This window comes from Papaver somniferum, chromosome 7 (assembly GCF_003573695.1).
Source record: "Papaver somniferum cultivar HN1 chromosome 7, ASM357369v1, whole genome shotgun sequence".
Classification (NCBI taxonomy): Eukaryota; Viridiplantae; Streptophyta; class Magnoliopsida; order Ranunculales; family Papaveraceae; genus Papaver; species Papaver somniferum.
The window spans coordinates 111731504-111747468 of record NC_039364.1 but is presented as its reverse complement, the minus strand read 5'-3'; the positions used below and the strand labels follow the sequence as shown (position 1 = coordinate 111747468).

General features: G+C 38.7%; 1 long non-coding RNA gene across 1 annotated transcript; it reads right to left on the bottom strand.

The window, feature by feature from the left end:
* Positions 1 to 10721: 10721 nt before the first annotated feature.
* Positions 10722 to 14597, bottom strand: LOC113293029. Its single transcript, XR_003332007.1, has 4 exons — positions 14443 to 14597; positions 14322 to 14359; positions 11352 to 12215; positions 10722 to 11230 (listed from the first exon to the last, which is right to left on the bottom strand). It is a non-coding gene; the product is annotated as an uncharacterized LOC113293029 (long non-coding RNA).
* Positions 14598 to 15965: the final 1368 nt, after the last annotated feature.

The following is a 15965-nucleotide window of genomic DNA, read 5'->3' as shown; positions in this document are numbered from 1 at the left end:
TTCCTTGATTTCATGGTATTTCTCTCAAATTAGGAAAAATTCCCTCAAATCATCAAAATACCTAAAAAATATTAAAAATTTATGAAAACTCGTGGGACCGGGCCCAAGCCGGCCGGCTATGCCTCCAAGGCCCCACACGCCCTTGTTTTTATTATTTTAATATTTTTTGCTTCCATGAACTCATGAAAACTCCTTCAGTTCATGGAAACTCCCTAAATTCATCAAATTTCTCAAAATTCATGAATTTTTCATAAAATCATCAAAATATTATAAAATTAAGGAAAAGGCACCACGAGACCGTGGTCACGACCGGCCGACCATGCCTTGATCACGGCGGTCCCACACCTCCTCATTCCTTATTTTATAATTATTTTTCATCATCTCATGGTGTTTTCCTCAGTTTCGTCGAAACCCTAATTTTGGCATATTTTCTCGAATGGATGCTCAATTGCACGCCAGAAAATATCAAAATTCTCAGGACTGAGATGCGGACACCTTGGGGACACGAGCACGCTATCTTGACCGACCAAGATTGGCTCTTTGGCTCACGGAAGCCGGTCGCATCAATTTTCACAGTTTTGACCTAATTTGCACAATTGCTCGTATCAGGTCCAAAACTCTTCCAAACACTTTGGATTTTCATGAAGTGATCATCAGGCGGTCACGTGACAACCCATGGACGGTTTCATGACTCCATGGTCGGTCCCTCGCCTCGTCATAATTAATTAGGTTTTCTCACCTAAGGCTCAGACGAGTATTTTTGAATAAATTATTAAGCCAGCATTTAATCATTCTTTCACCAACAAATCGTCAACTCTTCAGGAGTACTTCGTATTTTCTCACGTGAGCATATGGAAACTACATGGTTGATCCAAGGTCCCATGTAGTCGCTCCCTCCTTCGTCCCATGGTTGAAATTCTGACGAACCATGAATTGATCATCAATTGATCAAATTAGGGTTTCTGAATCCAAGGATCATCATTCCAGATTCCAACCTTAATAATTTTACGACGACCTCATGGTCATTAATCTTATTAATTATGCTCGGTTCAACGACCAGTAATTTAATTAATATTCTTGGTACGTTGCCAAATAATCCATCAGATGAACAACACATGCTCAGACGATCAAATATTCAACAATTCATCACATGAGCAGCATTTGCTCAGATGAGGAATATTTGCTCCAACCAAGGAATATTGGTTCAACAATCGATATTCAACGATCCATCGAATGAGCGATACTTGCTCACTTCATTGTAAGAACTATGCCTCTGTCTCATGACATGTTCAATTCATGAGTTTCAGAACATCATGTTCAACTCAACGACTACATGGACTCATCGTCCCATCAAACCATGAATTCATCAATTAACTAACAAACCACGAGACGTCAATCGTGTCACTTAGGGGGATATCACTTAGGGTTTTGGTCTGGAGGTCTACGGCACGTGTGTTCAAACACACGACGCAATGTGAGCAAGTCGTGCAATCAGTTGAAGGAATTCACGAGGTAGTGGGTGGAAAATCGACCAAGTCTCCACACGTTGAGCAAATGGTTTCAAACACGATCTCCACTTCCCCACTCCTTGATTCCATCAACTGTCACACTTCATGGAATCATGGTGTATACAATTCCAGCAATATAAATAAGTCTCTGAATCATGATTGAATCATCATCATCAGTATCATCAATCTCAGGTCTCATCGACAACACGAGATCATCAACTCATCAATTGAGCAACTACTCTCAATTGAGCAATTTCAATCACTCAGATCTTATCGTATTCGGAATTCACACACCCACAATCTTTGATTACCATTGATTCCACACATTTCTCAGCTTCCCTCCTACAGATCAACCCATCCTCTCTTGTGACCGAATTTACTCTGGAATGGTCATTGTCTTGATTTAGGTCGGAGTACTACAGATTAATCTCTCGAATCTAAAGAACCCCCTTTGTAGCGGTGCATCTGTGTGAGGTTTAACATTTCGCTCGGTTCATGGAGTCTCCTCCGTACGGTCGTCTCCTCAATTCCTTAAAAACCAGCAAATCGTTTTTCCCCATCTACACCGTTGGAGCACCGGAATTTTTCTTTGTCTCCTTCTTCCTCTCCAGATGTTGATCCCACCAATCTGGATATCCAACCAACTCGAAACACATGTCAATTGTATGTCCAGATTGATTACATTGTGTACACTTAAGTGATGACTTGTCCACCTCAGTCTTTGAGCATATCTGAAAAAAAACCTTTTTGATTGTACCAATTTCGAGTTGCCATAGCAACAGGTTCAACTTCTTCCGATTTTTTTTCCATCATTATACGTCGAACAGATTCACGACGAACGAGTGCATAACATGATTCCAATTCAGGAATATGATCTTTTCTCAAGATTTCACCACGGATCTGCTCAAAACTTTCATTTAATCCAGCAAGGAATATATGCACCCTTAGGCGCTGAATTGATTTCCGATAGGCTTCAATATCATTAGGATTCTCCATAACCACCTTGTCACGATGATCCAGCTCTCCAAAGGTTTCAGTTAGTTCTCCATAATAAATTGAGAGTGCTATGCCATTTTGTTTTGCCGAAAACACTCCTCGATTTAGAGTAAATACCTACATCTCATCATCTCCATCATAAAAGGCTTTAGATAATGCATCCCAAATATCTCTAGCAGTAGGTAACCGAATATATCTCTTAATGATTTCAGGTGACATAGACATCAACAACCATCTCTTGACCTTTTGATTATTTGTGTGCCACTTCTCATATCTTGGATCTTCCTCGCTAGGTTTTCTTGTCCTTCCCATAATAAATGAGGTTTTTTCTTTTTTAGCAATATGCATCTCCATGATTTGTGACCACAAATCATAGTTTGTTTCATCAAGAACAACCAGCCTTGAATGTTGCACCTTCAGATTGAACGATAATAGGAGCAGATTTGTTTTCCATCTTCCCTTTTTGTTTTAATTTATTTTGGTAGAATTTTGAATCACTACCCATGATTCAAGAACCCTAGCTCATAGATACCATCTTCACAAATATAGGATCGAGAAGAAGATAATTCTTATTATGATAATCTTATCAATTCTGGTTACACAACTCATGAATATATAGAGCCCAATATTACGATAAAGCAAAGATCCTATATACTAGGTAACAATATATTATCCTTAAATAAGGATATATATTAACACCATTTGGTTTCCATGTTTAGATTGCTCTAATCTCATGTAATCTTCGTATCAGGTATTAAATGCCGAATTGAGAATAATGGAACCAATAACGATGATCCGAAAAACCCTGTGGTTATTTACAAAGGGAAAACCACCACTGAACTTCAAGGCCATGAGGGGATCGCTACTGAAACCATTAAGGTAACTGAGACTTCAATCGTTGTTGCTCCAGCGGCGGAAGAAGCTGAACCGGGGTAGAAGAGACTGAGGAAGCTGTCGACATGACTGTAAAAGTTGCCCCAGTAATTGAGAATCATATAGTGGTACATGAATACTCGAATACAGGGATTGTTTTTGATCCTCCTTTTGATGCATCACTCCCATATCACGGACTAGTTGGCGGATTCAGTGTTCCTATTGGATAATGTCGGTTTGTATGACAAGATATGGAAGAAGTTTGGTCACATCATAGTTACTAGAGACCCTAGACGCGCTTATGCTTTAACAATGCAAGTAAGTGTCATCTTGCGTGTTGTAAGTGATATATGCACTAGGGGAAGAAATCCTGTGACTCCAGATGTACTCTTTGATTGGGAGTTCAATTTGGAGAATTCTGAAAGACTTGGCTTCAACGTGAAGTGGCTTTGTAAGAAAATAAATGCTATCAAGGACTCGTGTGATAATAACATACCCTTTCCCAATGATGTTGTAACGGAGAAGGAAGATAACATTGCTAAGCTGACTAAGGAGATGAACATGGAGAAGGCGGCTTTGCAAGTCTTGAAGGATGCAGAGGAGCGAAAATATTTCTTTGCTGACTTTCTTTAATTTCTTTTTCATAATCTCTTGAACTTCTGAGAGATGTGAGGTTTTACTTTGGTTTTGGTTCTGGATTGGTAGATGATTGAGGATTTGATAGAGATTTTCTTTAAGTAAAATGAACTGAATTTTGATAAATTGCTGAATTCAAATACTGAATGCAAGTATTGCAAACATTTTGGAGGAATTGAAATACAAGGAAAGAAAATCCTAAATTCCAAATCCCAGACGTCATGAATACTCAAACGCCCAGTACCTCAAATGCCCAATAATTTCAGGCATCAAATGCTTTAAGCCAATTTTCGTGGATCACTGGCACGGTCCTGCAATCCGTATTGATTAGCTTTTAGTATCCTCCATCCATGGATTTAGCAAACATGAAAGGTCCTTCCCAATTGGAGTTTTTTGCAGAATGAAGGTTGCGCTTAGCTGCTTTGAGAACTAGGTCTCCTTCATGGAATTTGTTAGGCTTGGTCGTCCGCGCCTTGAATATCTTCTGTTGATTCGTAATTCCTCGTGTGGTGGGATTCCAAGGTTGTGGGACATACGGGCACTCATGAAAAGGGGAGTATCCGGAGTACTGTCTGTCATGCTTAGCCATGTCTTCAGCGATAAACCTCTTGATAGAATGCTCGGTTTGAAGAAGCTCTGTCTTCAACCATTTGGTGTAATATTTTCGTGGTGAGGTTATCCACTCATAGCACTTTGCGACGGCTAATTTTTCAGTGGGAAGAATTCCCCGGACCAGGGCAACATGATTAAACATTGGTAGTATAGGCGCGTGAAGAGGAATAAGACTTGCCTGAGTACGGAACCTTTTGACAAAGGTGTGTGCACTTTCTCCAGGTTTCTGTGTAAGTTCCATCAAGGCTTTAACTTCCTTCAGATGCTCAAATGGTGGGGTATCATCTATTTCTTCCGAATCAGAGTCTTCTTCAATAGTGGGATGTGCTGAAGGCGTTAAAGCCATTTTTCCAGCATGAATCCAAGTTCGTCCGAGGATCATGTCGTATCCTGGATATTCCCGGATTATGTAAAACTTGGTCTCAGTGCAGACCGAGCTCTCTTTGATCTTGAGGGTGATGTAGCCATATGCGTCTCTGGGCATCCCTTCATGATCCCTGATTGACATGGGAGCATGAGTAGCTTCTTGTCGGGTAATGCCAGCGGCTCTGAGAGTTTTCAAAGGAATGATGTTGATGGCAGTGCCAACATCAACAAATGCTCTTTTGAATTCATTTCTTTTAATATGCAATGTGGTGAGCAGTCCCCAGTCATACATTTCTTTGTCAATGGCTGGAGGTTCAGGAGGTACTTCTGGAATCAGTATACGCTTACCGGATACTATATGGTTCAAAGCCATGAACATGTCTCCCCTTTGCTCCTTTGACATATAAAGTAATTCGCAGACATGCTTGATCAATGAATGAACTGCTTCTTTGACTTGTTGTTCAGAGATGGAGAAAGTCCTGACTGGGAGAGGGTCCATGTGTACTCCTTCAGTCCCTAAGTTAAGCTCTCCTGATTCAACCTTTTCACTGAATATGCGCTTCAAAACTTTGCAGTCACTTGTGGGATGATTGACGAACCTGTGGAAGCGGTAGTAACGAGGACTTTCCGTGTCCTCTTCAGTTGGTTCTTTCTTGACATATGGTAACTTGATTGCACCATCTTGGATCCAGACATACAGGAGTTCGATCACCTCTTCATTGGAAAATGGGAAGTCATGTGCCTCTTGATCAGTTCATGTGCGCTGGTCAGGGGCTTGTGCATCTTGTTTATCCTTCCTTTGTGCTTTTGAAAGAGCTGGGGTATGCTTGCGTGGCTCGGATTTCCGTTTGCTCCCTTCTGCGATAACATTTGTGGAGGGTTGGAGATTGTACTGCTTGTTGATTAAACGTCTACTAACTCGAGTTTCTCGTGGTTATTTAGTTTTTGTAGCCTTAGCCCTTTCTATTAAAGCGGGTGCGGTAGTTGCCGATCTCTTAGCCGCTTCCAGTAAATCTCTGTAGACCGGGATCATTCCATTAATGCACAAGTCCACAAGTTGCTGCTCCGTGACATTTGGATCATGACAGTCCAGGGCTTGAACCCTAAACCTTTTCACATAATCATTAGGATGGTCGTTGTTTCTTTGAAACATCCTTCCGAGGTCAGAGAGAGTGATTTGCTCTGAAACGAAGAAATATTTTCTGTAGAAAGCATTAATCATTTCTCCACAACTTTTGATAGTTCCTGGTGCGTTGTTGTTGTACCAGGTGTATGCTCTTCCTTTTAAAGATTTTAAAATTCCTTGAGGAGGAAAACATGGTTATGTTCATGTTCACCCAAAGCTTCCAGAAACCGAGAAACATGCTCTCGAGCATTGCCTGTTCCATCATAAAGGGTGAACGTTGGAGAGACATAACCTTTTGGCAGAGGAATCCTTTGTGTAGCGGCAGGGTATGGAGGTTGGTGACAGTGGACAGAAGAGGACACTTTATCCTTTACACGATCCTCCAAGAGACGCTCCAAGTCTTCACGGGTGATGAAACTGGACGGTTCCTTTGGATCTGCAGTTTTGGCTTTAGGAACCTCTTCATCTTCTACTTCATGGATCGGAGTGACTTCAGGATCCGAGTCCGAAGTTGTTTCTTTAGCTTTTCCTTTCTCTTGAGTTTTCTCTGACACCTTGTCTGTAAGAGTCTTGAGATAATTGAATAATTCCTTCTGAGTGGCAGTCATATCAGTCTGATTCTTGGCAAGAGTTTCCTGCACCTTCATGAGATCGCTTATGGTAGGCGGATTTTCTCTGACTTCTTCAGGATGTCGTCCAAAAAGAGGATGATTTCCAGCATAGGGTTGAGAAGGAGTGACTTCGCCACCATTGTCAGAAGCAGGAATAGTTTCTGGAATACCATCATTGTTATTGTTGCTAGTGCTAGCGTCGTTTGCATTCGTAACTAACCCAGACCTAAGACCAGCTATCTTGTGAAAATGTGAGATTGCAACCGAGAGAATGATCTCCCACTATGGTCGCCAATCTGTAGATGGGAAAAAACAATTTGCTGGTTTTTACGGGATTGAGGAGATGACCGTGTGGCGGAGGCTCCTTGAACCGAGCAAATGCTCAACCTCACACAGATGCACTGCGAGAAGGGAGTGCTTTAAGTTCGAGAGATCAATCTATAAGACTTTGTCCTGAACTAAGACAATGGCCGTTCCAGAGTCAATTCAGTCACAAGAGAGGATGGGTCGATCTGTAGGAGGGAATCTGAGAAATGTGTGAGATCAATGGTGATCAAAGATTGTAGGTGTGTATTCTTCGTGGAGAATATAAGTTCTGATTGATTGAATGATGAGTTCTTAATCCCTTGTTTGTCTACTTGACGAGAGACTGTTCTGTTTTTCAATCATGGTTCGAGACTTATTTATATTGCCAGAATTGTAAACACCTTGATCCCATGAAGTGTGACAGTTGCTGAAGTCAAAGAGTGGGGAAGTGGAAATCGTGTTAAAACCAATTGCTCATCGTGCGGAGACTTGGTTGATTTTCTACCCACTACTTTGCTAACTCCTCCAACTGATTGCACGACTTGCTCACATTCTCGTTGTGTTTATGAACACACGTGCCGTAGACCACCAGACCAAAACCCTAGTTAATATCTCCCATGTAACACGAATGACATCTCGTGATTGTGGAGTCAGTTGCTGATTTCATGGGACGATGAGTCCTTGTATTGATGAGTCGAACATGATATGAAAATGTTTTGAGACTCATGAATTGAACATGTCTGCTAATACAAAGGTATATTTTCGAATAAATGTTGATAACTTAAGGTGACACTACACCAAAATGCTCAATTTGCCACGTTTATAATCGTTGCTATGAATTTAAGCAACGCTTATGTAGGTTGCCTACACGGCGTCACAAATTCTTTGCAACTTCTACATATGTTGCTTAAAATATATATAGCAACGTATCATCGGTTGCTGCATCCGTTGCATGTCTTATCTAAAGCAACGTATATAATCGTTGCTCTAGTTAAATAATCCTTTTTAAACAACGGATATTTTTACGTTCCTTAAGGTATGGACACGTGTCAGTGGGTCCCACATAAAATGGTGACATCGTGCTTTATCTTTGCGACATTTATATACGTTCAAATCATTTGATTGTTAGCAACGTTACTTTACCAACTTTTATATACGTTGCAAACCTTTTATCATCAATTTAAAAAAAGTAGATCCTGCACGTTCAGATTTCTGCACCTGCTTCTCAACCTGCACACCCCATTGTTTTTCTGTAAATCACATATCTAAACAAAGGAACATTCACGACACCAATTAACAAACATTACACCCAAATTGGCATTCTCTACCCATTTCTATAGAAGGAAAAATATTTGGGTACAGAAGCAAATGAAGTTGTCCACCGAGCACCCCTTAATTGTAAGTTTGTAACATTTGTGTGACCTAGTTTACTTCAGTACCCTATGACCTCTTGGACAATCTTAAGTGTAGATCCACAAAGGATACCATGCAAATTGAAATGTAGGAATAAATGGAGAAGCTTTAAGTTGACGATGAAAAACTTCTCCAACTAGTTTTTCAGATGTTTGCAACTGAACAAAATAAAAATCCGAAATGAAGTTCAAGTAGTTACCTGATTGGCCTTCACTGTCAAAATGTTTGATCCAAGTTCTCTAATTAGCATCATAGCAGCTTCTTCACACAAGGTTTGCATATCGCTTCCGAAATAACCTGTGCATGAGAATTACAGGATAAGAGTCTTGAATCTGAAGGAACGAATGATATTTTAGAATATATAGTATGGTTGGTGTGTTGGAAGTAGCTGATGCTTACCTTCTGTCTCTTTTACAAGTCTTTCCAATCTCCTCCTATAGAAAGAATAAGAACCAACCAAATAAGAAATACTGTTACAAGGACGAACCTATTTCAGAATTGAAGGTAGTTAGCTTCTCCTAGAGCCTAGTTATGTAACATTTTGCAAATAAAATGGGTTGCCTGTTCAAGTAGCATAGTGACGTGTGAACAGCGTTACCTGGTATAGAATTGCTTGACTTTTAAGTTTATTTTTGAAAAGCATTCACCTCACACTTTCATCTGGTAGAGGTCCATAAATATGCTTCACCTATTCAACATTGGAGATGAAACTACAATTATCATTTCATATATTAATTGTAATGTAAAAAGATGACTTGTAATGAATCATAATAGTTTCATCCTAACCAGTCTGTGAAAAACAGCATCATTTAATTCTTAGTTGCACCTTCGAAGACATAAAGACACCTTAGATGGATTTCTAACTTCTTAAATCTAAAACCAGAATGTGAAATGAAGAAACTGAGCACAAAAGAAGACCAGATAATGCTTCTATGGCTGTGAACAGAAGAAATGGAAGCGTATGAATGGTGTCCTTCCACCAAATCAAGCTGAAAACAAGCATACAATTAAAAGAAAAAGTTCAGTTTTGGCACCCTATAAGTTCACGATTTCAGCTGCTATTGAAATCAAAACACTCTATGACACCCCTGCATCAAGTAGCAAAATGATGTATGTTAACACTATGCCCTGAGCTGATTAAAATACGCCAAAAAAAAAACTCTACAAAGCTTGCCTTGCTGCCGAATTGCTATGAAGTCAGAAATAATGGTTTGTAATAGTTACATTACACCTTGTGCTGATCTGGATAGTCGTAAGAAAGGAACCTACGAGTGAAACATGAAAGAATTAGATTGGGAGAAACTAACTACATATAAATTTATGAATGATTAGTGGGGTACGAGCATCAAACAGATACTTTTGAGAATACATATACATACACTTTTAGAAATGTTATCTCGACAGCTTGCTTTGAAGCAACTGTTTCTTCCGCACCCATCTCTCGCTGTAAAATTGAGAAAGGGGGGGTGTGAGACGTTTTCCAAAACATCTAGACCATCACTTTTAAGTTCTGAGACCTAAACTGATCGAGCATATCTTCAAAGAGAGTAAGCATAGCTTACCAATTACGACTACAAGATCATCAGAATTAGAGGTCACTTCATCAAACTGGATCAGAACATTTAGATGCATGAGACGTTTAGAAGTTCCCAGGAATGCAGATTAACATCACTGCTGATTAGATGCTTATATTTTAGCCGATAAGAAAATAACACCATCTATGAAGTATATTGAAGGACAAAGACGCAGGACTTCAAACATTTTACAGATGAGGAACATACCTCATCCATGAATATTACAGAAAGTTGCCTTGAAATCACAAGCTTGCAAAGAGTGCAAACAAGCTTTTCGGCTTCTCCAACCTGTTCCAGCACAACTGAACTTATAAGATCACTTGCTGATTTACGTACTACAGGAAATAAGAAGACACACACACACACACTTTGATCTTAAAAACATTAGTGCTGGTCCTCCCTAGCAACCACCAACAGGCAATAATAAGCTGGAACAAAAGAAATGATAATGCACCTTCCCCCTCCTCCTTTACCCGGGCTTGGGACCGGCAATGCATTTGCATTGGCGGAGTTAAGAAGGGGTTGACTGTTAAAAGTCACAAAAAAAAAAATATATATATATATATATAGACAATTACAAAATGTATTACAGACAGATTAGACAGATGCATAGTCTGTTTAATCTTCCTACAGTAACAAAAACATCAAAAAGTAATCTGTAGGATTCGCCAGGTGTTTATATTACCCAAAAAAAGCAGTCTGTTAGATTTATCGCCGTGTTTCCTTACCAAAAAAAGCAGTATGTAGGATTTGCTATGTCTTTGAACATCTGCTGTTAGTCAAAAAAACAAAATAGTTCCTCACCCGATATTAAACATGTCTATGCAACAGGTGACAGCCTATCCTCGGGCCATTTCAACCAATTAGGCAGTGGTACCTGACTCGAGGTACACCAACCATCTCCTTGAGGGGCATCCCAGATAATGGCTGCTTGCTCATACACTTGCTCAATGTAGACCTTCCTCTCATTCGGCTTCACCTTTTTATGGTGAACAACATCACCACGAGCTATAGACCCAATGCGACAACCCTACCTCCATTGTCTAGTAGCTCAACTGGACCAGTGGCGTGCGCATTACTTGCACTGACCTCGATCTCCGGAACACGACCATTTACACCACCAGGATAAGAAGTAGACCCTTTCTCTGGGCTAGGAGTGCCTACTGCAGCTGCTGTAGATCCATTAACCTTCAACATACGCAGTATCGCCTGTAAAAAGAACAAATGAGCAATATATATTAATGTATTTGATTAAAGTGCACTGAACTAATCCACTGATGCTCAATAAGTCAGAACTGAACACTTGCATCAAATTTACTACCCATGTCACCTTGAAATGCAGCCATCTCTCTTTCTCTTCTTGCCGTCTTTGGTAAGCTTACCGGGAAGATAATGAACATTCCTAGTCTTCATCAGTACTTCTTCTCCACTTAATGGAGTTGGCGCCAGTTCAGTCTCCACTGTTTTCAGTCCCAAGTACTTACATTTCCTGAAAGGATGAGTCGACTTCAGAAATCTTCGAAAATTTCGGTACATAATCTTTCTCGAATGATGTAACCAATTGCTTTCAGTCTAATCTCCACATCCAGGACACGCTTTGTATCCGTGAACTACACAACCAGAAACATTACCATATGCGGGTAAATCATGTATACCCCACATTAGGATAGCTCTCAACTTGAATGACTGCTTTAGATGCATATCTACAGCATCGACTCCTTCCCAAAGTTTAATGGCTGAAGCATAACGCAGATGTCTTGACCCGGTGCCCTAGGTCCTGGTATTAGTAGTGATGATCTGAAACTCTGGCTTCATACACAGTGATGGCGGCAGATTGTAAGGAACCAAGATGACTGGCCAACAACTGTAACTGGTACACTGGATGCCGCGAGGATTAAAACCATCAGTAGAAATGCCCAGCCACACATTTCCGCTTCCTTTGCAAACTCAGGCCACTTTGTCTTCATGTTCTGCCATTGTGTAGAGTCAACTGGGTGTCGCATATACTCTGAAGAAGCCTATGCACGATCATGCCAGGTCATATCCTCAGAAATCCATGGTATAGTATAGTATTTCTTAAGTCTTGGAGGAAGTGGAAAATGTCGCAATACTAATCATTAACAGGACACATGTCCATTTCACCAAAATTACCTGACCTATTCAAGTCTACCTCGATTGTATTATTCTACTCGCTCTGCATCAAAAGAAACAGAATAATAAGTAGTAATCTGGAAGACCCATCCAAAACTTAACAATTCAGCTACCACATGATTATCCCCAACTAAAAAAATGAGAAGTCATCAAACATTCGGAATTCAGTGAAAATGTAACGATATATTAGATACCCGTACAACTAGTCAATCAAAATCATGATTCCTAACTTAAATTAAAAGACACTTTGAAATGTGCATTTTTTTTTTTTTTTGAAGCATGAAATGTGCATTTGTTTGTATTATAAATCTAAGGAGGCTAATTTAATTAAATAAGAAAGAATCAAAGCATGAGGCAAGCACTTACAGTATAAATCTAAGGAGGCTAATTTAATTAAATAAGAAAGAATCAAAGCATGAGGCAAGCACTTACTGTATATACTACTTACATAAGACTGAAAACTTGGAAGTACACCAGTAGAAATCTAAAAGAAAAAAGAGAATGGTATAATGGTGTATAGGACAAGGCTTCCGTATACACCCAGATCGGACCTTGCACGAGATAATATATAGTATATATAGATAGGATGAAACCTCCAAGTAGATTAAGTCCAAGTAAAAGGAGTTCTAAGCAGACACTAGTACATAAATGAAGACATGCCGACACACCAACGAGAAATGAAGGTTCTGTATGCAGTATATATACACGCCAAACTTAGACCTTCTGTTCAGGACACCACCAAGTTTCCAGTTACAAAGCATAACAAGATCCCAACAAATATACAATAGCAAAACATATGAAAATAACATGGGACAACAGTAAACATAAACTATCCAGATACCCCGTGATATACATTATCATAAGCTTAACAAAGTACTAACTTTCGAAGCGTTATAAGGCTTCTGTAAGCTATGCCCGGCCAAAGCTTGATCAACACAGTACATATGCGGCAAAGAAAGTCTAGATTATTAGCTACAAAAGCTAGAAACACTGTCGACAAAAGCATATCCAGAGACCTCAACAATTCTGACATAATCAAGGAAAAATTTAGACTTTAAAAAAAATATGGAATTTTCATCAAACCAGATTAGTTATAAATGCCGAGAAGAAACAAAAATGCTCAGTACAGTATCACACAACAAATATGGAGCAAACATGGATGGTAAAACTCATGTTAATATTGTAAAACAAATCAATTTTTGGCTAACAGTGGGGTTTCAATCAAAGAGTTCGTTTGGCTATTTCCACAAACATGGGAAAGCATTACATTTTTACACAATTAAATATTCAAGAAAAGCATAGAGTTTCCATAGAACAGAATCGATAATTCATGTGGAAGAAAATCTGGCATCAGTTTACGGCACACACACGTTTTTTTCCAAAGAAAACAAAATGGAGATCAGATTGACAAGCAAGCTTTAAGTTCAACAAAATAAGGTAGGCCTAATATATATATGAAGTTTCCATATGGTAAGGCAAGGACAAGCAACTGGCCATTTTTATCTTTTAGATTTGAGAACCAATTTCAACAGTACCGAAAGTAAAGTGGTTTTACAAGCAAAATCACATAACTAACTGATGCCTGAAGAGTGGTTTGAATACAATAGTAAATTGAACAATTCCTTTAGACATAAACTGGTGAAATCATAATATAGCAGGGGAAAAAAACTATCGAACAATGACTGTAGATAATTCCATTTCTGGGTGAGTCAAAAATTGTTGACAAACAGCACAAACATACACTTAATCATCTAAACATATCATCAAACAGTTGGGTACCATTCTTTTGATATGTAGACCTAGAAGTTAAAAAACTGGTAGGATTCAGGCTTTCAGAGCACACTAATATAGAGAATACTATCACTATTTTACCACAGAAACAAAGAGCATCTTCACTAACAAACCAACATACCACTTTACAATCAAAATACATCATCTCAACCAATAGAGTTAACATCACTTATAAACAACTATGAAGACCCTAATTTCATAATCGACTGAAAACCCATGATTTAAAATCGAGTAAACAAATCTGCAAACTGAAACCCTTTGTATTAAATTGATAAAGAAAAAACCCGAAATAAGAACAGAAATTGAACATGCAAAATAACATAGAAGAGAAATAGAGTTAGAGTTTGTGAAAATATACCTTAATTGCAGCGGTCTTCTTGTTGTTCACAAACTCGTCTGCTGATTCAGTAAACAAAATAAAAATTAGGTTTACAAAATCATCAAATAAACACAACTACAAACTGAGTTAGAGATTATACCGCAGCAGTTTTCTCGTAGATTCGAACACAAACAAGTATCACTGAACTAGGATATCCTTCGATTTCACCAACAAAATCAAATTTTTTAGGGTTATAAATTTTCAATTAGGGGTTTATCTAGAGGTTTTGATTCAAAGACTAACAAGCTAGAATAAGGGTTGATTCAAAGTTCACAAATCTATTCTGTGAGAGATAGTGGTAGTTTTGTCTACATATCAGTGAAATTTTGAGAGAGATGAGCTTTTTTTTTCTGCGCAGTGAGAGAGTTTCTTCACTGGAGTTTTTTTCAAAAATATCTCCCGTCTCTAAAACTGGGGAAGGAGGGAAATTCGGTCAAATGGGGAAATACAAATTAAAGAGGTCGGTCAACTGAAGGGAAATTCGGTCAAATGGAGGGAAATACAAATTAAAGAGGGAAATGTATATTTAGGTGATAAATTTAGGAGGGACATTTTAGGGGGAAAAATAATTCTAAATTTTGTTTTGTGGGGAGAACAATTATTGATATAATTTTAGAAGGGATTTGATTTTTTTAGGTGAAATACAAAGAGGGAAACAATTCCATGTTTTTTAAAAAAAAATATCAAATTAAAGCTGATATTATGTAACCAAAAATAAAATCCTACCTAATTAAAACTCCTTCATTACACAATATATATAGGTAATTAGCCATAATCTGCAACGTTTATAAATGTAAATATACGTTGCTTAATTATTCTAAAATTAATTATAATTACAGCAACTTTTTATTTGGTCTACAACGGATATTTCAGTTGCAAAGTGAGCAACGTCTATATTAGTTGCAAAGCCAAAAAATAAACGTGGCAAATTAGCTGATATGGTGCAGTGTTAGCAATTGTTGTTGAATTGCTGAATATTGATAGTTGAACCAATATTCCTTAATCTGAGCAAATATTGCTCGTCTGAGCAAATGTCGCTCGTCTGAGCAAATGTTGCTCATTTGATGAATTGTTGGTGGCAGGACCAAATAAAATATTAATTTAAGATACTGACAACTAGGCCGAGCATAATAATAAAAGTGTTGATCACGGGATCAATGTAAAATTATTGATGTTTGAATCTGCTCGGGATTATGTTTGTGCGGAGCTCTGGATTCGAAATCCTAATTTTAATCAATTGATGATTTATTGAAAATCAACCACAAAGTGAAGGAGGGGCCGGATACATGGGATGACGAGTGGATCATGTAATGCCTTGATGCTCAAATGAGCAAAATACCAAAGTCTCCTGAAGACCAGTTGGTGAAAGGATGATTAAATGCTGGTTTGATCACTTATTAAAATAATGCTCGTGTGAGCGTTAGGTAGTAAAACCTGATTATGGAGAGATGAAGGACCGACCAAGGGGTCATGAGACCGGCTCTTGGTGGTTGTGGGACCAGCTGATGGTCGTTTGAGCAAACTCCAAGTTGTCTGAGAAGAGTTTGGACCCAATATGAGCAATTGAGCAAATTAAGTCAAAATTATTAAAACATGTGGGACCGGATATTTGCAAGATCTAGG